The sequence below is a fragment of the Engraulis encrasicolus genome, unplaced genomic scaffold, assembly GCF_034702125.1.
Source record: "Engraulis encrasicolus isolate BLACKSEA-1 unplaced genomic scaffold, IST_EnEncr_1.0 scaffold_212_np1212, whole genome shotgun sequence".
Classification (NCBI taxonomy): domain Eukaryota; kingdom Metazoa; phylum Chordata; class Actinopteri; order Clupeiformes; family Engraulidae; genus Engraulis; species Engraulis encrasicolus.
The window spans coordinates 51914-60000 of NW_026945496.1; positions in this window are offsets into that span (position 1 = coordinate 51914).

Consider the following 8087-nt stretch of genomic DNA (forward strand, 5'->3'; position numbering starts at 1 on the left):
ATTGCAAGGAGCTACATGCACACCCTGCCGTAGGTGACACCGCCCAAAAGTTTATTGTTTTCCATGTGTGGCATGTCGAACGGGGGGGAGCCGTATGGGGCTCAACCGCGGGGGCATGTGAAGACATAGGTTGTGGAAATAGTCTTTGCTGTTTATAATGTAGGGCGCTCCAAATCGTATACAGCTGTAGTCGATCGTTTTGGCAGGATTCCGCCTTTAGTCAGACGTGTTACTGATATTCGTTTCTTTTTTTTTGGCGTACAATTATTTTTTGGGAGAGAAAACATTTTGTTTTGTTTTTTTTCAGTTGGCATGATGGGCCTACTAACATCCAGTGGGGTTTTTTGGAAATATGTTAGCGTGGGCATGGTAGCGTTGATTGGTAAGTAAAATAAGGGCCAGGTGCGCTGGGGTGGAGTTGTAGCCTTTATTACTGGTAGCGTTGGGTTGGGATTGTTTTGGGGATGGATGCGGTGGAAGTTTTTTTGGCGGCTCCTTCTGCGGAGGGGTTGCGGCTGCTGACTAAACAACAGCTGTTACGAGTGGCGGCCCATTTTCATTTCAAGTCAGACATCTCGAAGGGGATTAAAAAAGTTGAGTTGGTACAAGTGGTTGAACATGCGTTGAGTGCGAAAGGGGTGGTTAAGGGTGGTACTGCGCCTGGGGTCCCCGTGTCTGTAGTGCAGGAGGGGAAAAGAGGCATGGTGAGCGCTGCCAGCGTAGGAGGTGTATCCTTGACCTACGAGCAACAGATACATTTAATGGAATTGTAAGCAAATGAACGTGAAAAGGATCGAGAACTGGAGTATAAGAAATTGCAGCTAGAGGTAGAACGCCTTAAACTGTTGGGTGAGGGCAGGACGGCGGCTACTACCGGTGTCTCTGCTTTTTCCCAACAGGGGCTGCCACTAGACTTGAATTTGGCGAATATGATCAAACTTTTGCCCAAGTTTAATGAGCGCGATCCTGACACATTTTTCGCTCTTTTCGAGATTCTGGCCGTCGATAATGCTTGGTCGGATGCGGAGCGTGTATTACTGCTCCAAAGCGTCCTTGTCGGTAAAGCGCAAGAGGCTTTTATTTCGTTAACGGGAGAGCAAAGAAAGCGCTATGTCACTGTGAAAATGCGGTTCTAAAATCATATGAGTTGGTCCCTGAAGCCTATAGATTAAGGTTCAGAAACTGGAGGAAGGGTGATGACAACATTTTTCAATCATTGGCGAGTTTCTGAGGGTGCAGACAAAATTCAAAACATTGTGTGACTTGATTCTAGAACAGTTAAAAAACATTGTTCCCCCTCGTGTGGCTACCTTTATACATGAACACTGTGTAAAAACTGCTGCCGAGGCCACCACTCTAGCTGACAAGTATGTCCTGACGCACAGACGCAAGAGATGAAATGCGCCCTCAACCTCAACCTTTCAGTGGGCCTTCTCCGCCTCAGGTCGATGGGGTTGATGGGCCAGATTCACAAAGGGATGCATGTTGGAATTGTTTTGAAAAGGGCTATTGCAAACTTGAGTGTCCATTTTTGCGTTCTATGCACAGTGATGTGAGTGGCAGACCGTTTGCTTGTGTCGCGCAGCCTACCACACCCCAAGCAGGTGTTAAACAGTCGGCTGGTGGAAGTAACGAAATAAAGCAGACCGTGCTGCCGGGGGCTGGGCCTATGACGGATGCTTCCAGTGCAGGTTTTGCTCCCTTCATAACGGCGGGTTTTGTTTCTCTGATTGGGGGGGAGAGTGCCGGTTAAAATTCTAAGAGATACCGGCGCATCCGAGTCATACGTGCTGGAATCAGTGTTGCCGTTCTCAGCTCATTCCAATGTTAAAGGGACAGTTTGGTCAATTTCAACATGCAGTTGTAATGCTCACACTACCCTGGACTTGTCAGTGCCTTTCTTCTTCTTCAGCCGTTTCCGAGATCCTGGTCATTGTAATGGGGGCAGCTCTTTGTTTACATTTCAAAAAAACATTTTTATTTATTCCCAAAAACATCCAAAAGGTTATAAAACATCAGAAGACAACTAGCAAACAGCAGTACCTTTTGGGAAAATATTTGGAGTTGGCCTATGTTTCATTTTTTAAAAATGGAAACAAACGCTGCCCCCATTAGAATTGCTCATATCTCGGAAAGGGCTGAGCCGAAAAATGTGGCATCACCAGGTACTGACAAGTCAAGAGTAGCGTGAGCAATACAATTGCATGTTGAAATTGACCAAACTGTCCCTTTAAGAAGCGTGTCAACCTCCATGGGTTTGAGATGAGGGTGATGTCAGCTCCCTTGCATCGGGTTGTGTTGGAGTCAGATCTGGTTAAAGGGGAGGTGATACTGGCTGTGCGTCCAGCATTGCCAGTTCAAGGCGTGCATGTGATTTTAGGAAACAATCTGGCAGGGGGGGTAGTGTGGCCGGAAGAGTGGGGTCCGCCTGTAGTTGAGCCAGTATCGCTCCTGGCACCTGAGCAAAGTGCACTTGACTGTTCCGCCATGACCTCCTCTGGTGAGAGGGTTTGCACTGTAACTGGAGTGGAAGAAATCCCGATTGCTGTTTCTCTGCAAACCCCTTCCAATAGAAGTGTGGCATGTCAAGTTTCTGAATGTTTCACTAATCCCCTTCAGTTTGATGATTTTTCAGGTCCGTCTGTAGGGGGTGCAATGCCCTCTGCAGCTGATGGTGGATGGCCCCCTCACCCGATGGTGGCAACCCCTCCTGGGGGGTTTCTGCAGCCAACGCCCATCTTTCATAATTATGAGCCTTTTCAATGTTTGCCTTTTGTCCCAAGATTGCAGAGTGTGTCTGACCCGGGTTTAGCTGGGTATTTTTCAGCTGCTGCAGGTTGGCCTATGATCAACCATACTGCAGCGACAGCAGTTACCTCGAAGGAGTGTGATGATGGCCGTTCTGCTCTCGTGTCCCGCTCTCCCGTTGCCGTTTTGATGTAATGGTTGTCTGACCTATGCCTTTGTTTGCTGTTTTGGGAGGTTGGGTTGGAGTTTCTGACCTGGGACGCGGGCGTAGTAGGGCACCTGGTGGTGGTTGGGGGTTATTGTTTCAGCTGCACACCAGGAGAATTGTTACTGCCTTCAGTGTGGGGCTTTTGGGGGGTAGGAGAACGGAGGGTGCCGGATCTATGTTTCATTTGGGCTAGCAGTCAGAGTCCCATTGTGCGGGCCTCTGTTTAACGGAGGAGGAGTGTTACGAATGGCTGCTATTCTGCCTGTTTAATCTTTTGTGCTCCGCCCTTCTTCAGGTGCGTCTCTTTAACTCGCTGGATGCCGGAGAGCCAGGTGGCAGATTGCGATCTGAATATAGGGGCTGGCCTTCCTGCGCTCAACTCTCTCTCTCCCAGCGTGCCACGCTGGTCGCTATTCTCTGGAGCTCTCGCTGTTTACCATGCAAATCTTGTAAAAATTAATATCATGTGAATCTGATGCTGCGGTGTGGTCTCCCGTTTATGTTTGGGCCGCCTCGAGCCAGGCGGTCCTAACAACATATAGTTGAATGGGAACGTTACAATTTCATATAAAGCTGAGAGTTTATGATTCGCAATCTTTGAAATGACACAAAACTATGCTGGGGTGGAAACAGTACAAAACAAGGACATATGTATGTCCCCGGTTCTCTGAAGGAGAATGAGAGAGACTACTCTCTCTACGGGAGGTTGTCTTTGTAGGGGACATACACCGAACACCTTAAAATCACCGCAGACGGGCAAAAAGGCTGCTAGGCCCCAACATTGCTGCCTTCCGATAGGGGTATAAAAGGCAGTGTGCACTTCAAATTCGACTGATAGAACACGTTGTAATTTGATTAGTATGCATAATCATCTAATAGAACTAATAATCATATGTAAACTCTATGTAAACTTCAACAACTAATAAAACACTGTTGTGAATATATACACATACAGTAGATTTAGTTAGTTTCATGAACCTATTCACACATGTGAGGATGCTTTGTGAATTTGATTAATCTAACACACTATGTTATGATCTGCCTGGTTATGGTGTTGTTTGATTTAAAAAGAACAGTAATCTGTAACAGTAATCTGTTATACAGTAATAAAACACTTATGACCATTATTCCTCAATAAAGCGTGACTTAATGTGAATCCTGTTGATGTTATTTTTTTTACTGGTAAAAATAACTGATTAAATATGTGATATACTGTAATATACTAAGTAGTGTTTGAAGAGTATTTGGTAACGCTTTATTTTAGTGCTACATCTATTATCACTAATACATACAATGTTAATGCCTGAAGTAACATGTACTACTCTCTTTTAGTCATGGGTGTAATTTTAGGTGTGGATGGTAGGGGCATGTTCATCACACTTTTGAGATTAACCTAGCTTGTCCCCGCCACTTTATGGTAGACTGAGTACAGTTGGGTACACTTTTATTTTTGTCCCCATCCACGCAGAAATTAGACTACTAAAAGGTCCTAAAAAGAAAGTTGTTTTGGACAGAACATATTTTCAGGATGTTGGGAAATATATAATCAATGATCTATATCTCTGGGATGTTTAATGTTTATTTAATTAATCAAACAAAAAAGGTGCACTTTTGTCCAAACTGTACCCTAGCTAAAAAACGATGGGATACAGTTAAGACATAGTAGAGTACAGTTGAGACACCATTCTAATCAATGGGAGGTAATAGCCATGGGAGCTAATAGCATGGCTGATAGCAAAATACTGTACTCAACTGTACCCGTTAGCATCTTTACATTGGTTTTACATAATGAAATTAGCACTACAGGCTATAGCGTCTAAACTGTCCCCTTCTGGTCAGATCACACATTGATAAAGATTTTAAAATGGTTTTAACTGTTATGATGTCAGGAAATACAGTATGTCTGCTTTTAGAGCACATACCATGGCTTGCAATCATGTAACTTATATCAAGAGGATAACTATTGTTCATTAGATATTCATTGTTGAAGGACCCTGATGAGGTAAATCTGACCTATCGAAAACAGCATTTTCCCAATATCTTTGGATCTGTGTTCTGGGCTGGTTTCAAATTTTCCAAGATCTAAGAGGATATCGATGCCCATGTCCACAGCAAAAATTAGATCAGAGTTGCGTTGTTACCCAGAGATATTTGGTTTGTCTCAACTGTACCCTGTACTCAACTGTACTCAGTCTACCCTACACATATAATGCAAAACAGTATTACTCTCTAATGCAAAAGGAGCATATCTGAACAATTTGCCATTGTAATGTCCGTCCCTACCACATTCCAACTCAAACCTACACCTTTCCTTTTAGTTGTTAATAGCTGTTTGCCACAGCACCTTGCCAGTGACCCAGAGCCATGAGGTTGGCCTGTCATTTTTGCTTATTCCACATCTGTTTTCACACTGTTCAGGGTTTGTTCACACAGTGTACCAGGAGCTTATACACATTGTATTCTAGCACTTACTCCTTACTAATAAATAGAAATCTAGGCCTACTAGCCTTACAAAGGTTATATTGGTAATAACTCCATTATTGTGCACAAACAAGACATTTGCCAATACATGCCTAACAAATGCTTGATTTTGCTCAGTACATTCCTTACAAGTTACAGGCATCAAAAGTGTATGCTAATAGATGTAACAATAAAATTAAGTTCTACTGAGTATTTCCAATAAGGACAATCTTAATCATGCAAAGGCTCATTTGAGAAGGAGCATTCTGACCACACATTTCCACAACATTACAGGCAAATGACTTCAAAAAGGAAATGTCTTAAAGGACAAGTCCACTACTTTCTCTGAATGGTCTTGCTGAGCAGACCAAAGAGGAGTGGTACCAGTAATGTGCGGTGAGGTTTGTGATTAATAAGGCGATTTTCAGATTTTCAAATTTATGCACACAATATTTACCAAATAGGCCTAATAGGATGTATAAGTTTCATATCTTATAGCAGCTTTCTTTTAAATTACATTTTTTACATCTTACAGCTTTTACCATTTGAGAGACAACGCATCTGGTAATTAACAACTTCAATTACAGTCAGGTGCTCTGAGCAAGACACTATAGAACGATTATGTAAACATTTCAATTGAATTATTAATCAAGCCTACCGGTACATTGTGGAAATATCAATCATGCCTGTGTTAACATTCTGAATACAGTAATAATGATCATGTAAACATTATAAAGGCATTATTTATGAAACCGCAAATGGATGAAGTACTTGAGTATGTAACAACACTTATTTTCATGTTGTTTGTAACTAATATATTATATATAGTGTGTGTGTGTGTGTGTGTGTGTGTGTGTGTGTGTGTGTGTGTGTGTGTGTGTGTGTGTGTGTGTGTGTGTGTGTGTGTGTGTGTGTGTGTGTGTGTGTGTGTGTGTGTGGCCGACAAAATATTTGTGAGTAAATTAAAAAATCAATTGTCCCAGGCCCAAAGGAGAGGAGGNACCCAGAATTGGGTCCTCATTACATTGTATGTACTGACTACGTTAGAGCGTTTTGAAAAAGCAGAAACTGCATCAAAAGGACGAGTGGTAAGGACTCAGGTGGGAAGTAAAGGTGAAGGGCGCCCCTTAGTGGCCAACTGAACAAACTTCACGTGTAGTTCTGATGAAGAACTACTGCTGTAAGCTGGTAGTTACTCGAGCTCATGCACTGGCCACCTCTGGGGTGATGGGATGTTTCTCTTCTCCATTCTCTATTCTCATAACAGACGCTCTTTCCCAATCAAGAAGATGATTCAGGAAACACATAAATTAGTCTACATGTACACGCTTGTACACACACACACACATACACACACACAAACACACACACACACACACACACACACACACACACACACACACACACACACACACACACACACACACACACACACACACACACACACACACACACACACACACACACACACTGATCCAATCCACATCAGAGCTTGTAACATACATAGTCTGCATTTTATCATCTTAAAAACATATCCAAACTTAAGAGTCTTGTCAAAACCTGATACTGTAATGGTCTCTTCACTGGCCTACCACAGAAATCCATTAAAGTCCTCCAAATTATACAAAACGCAGTAGCAAGGTTACTCTCTGGCACAAAGACCAGTTTTATGATCCCTACACTGGCTACCTGTGTTTTATTTTAAAGCCCTTTGCTCGTTTTTAAATCCCCCAACATAGGACCCACATCACTGACATGCTCCATCGTACATACTGCCCACCCAGACCCCTTAGATCTGCTTATTGACTACAACTGCCCATATCCCTTAGATCTGCTGATTGACTACAACTGGTTGTAACCCGGGGTGTCATTCAGGGGGGGTAAAATGTGACTGAGACACCAAGGCCCCATGTGTATAGGGGGCCCACACACAATCCAAAAATGTTTCCGAATTTTTTTCTGCTCACCTGCTAAGGTTTTGTCTATGAATTCATTATTTTAAGAGCAAAGAAATCCCGCACACTGTCCATTCCACCAAAAAACTATAATACATTGTTTCGGTCATCCGACCTTTTTCATGTTGTTAAAAAAGTTGTTGGTGGAATGGACAGTGTGCAGGATTTCTTTACACTTGAATGACAACCCCACTGGGATAATATCCTACGCACCTGCCCACCTACAGAGGTGTGCAAAAGCGTCTTCTTGAACAATTATTTCAAGAGCACCATACCGATTTTTAAACACTAGTTGCAGTGATTCTTTTTTAAATTCACATTTTAATGAACATTCCTTATATGCAGTCTACGTAGAACATGAGTATACCCACTTCAAAATTTCAGGGATTTCAGTATACCTATTTAACCCTCCTGTTATCCTCAGATTTAGGTTACATCTGTGATCCTTGGGGTCATTTTGACCCCAGCCACTTAAATGTCTACAAAATCAGTAGAAGCAATAACTTTTGCACCAGTTATCAAGTCAAGTTTATTGTCAATTTCTTTACACTGGTCATACAAAGCCTCAGATATTTACTGTTGCTCTGTTGGGAACATAAAAAGCCCTTTAGATAAGTCCTAGCACCCCCACACACAGCCCACACAGCAAAAAAAACTATTACATGACTAGGCGAAAATGTGCAACAACTGCCCAAAAGTTGCCTTGAATTAGTTTT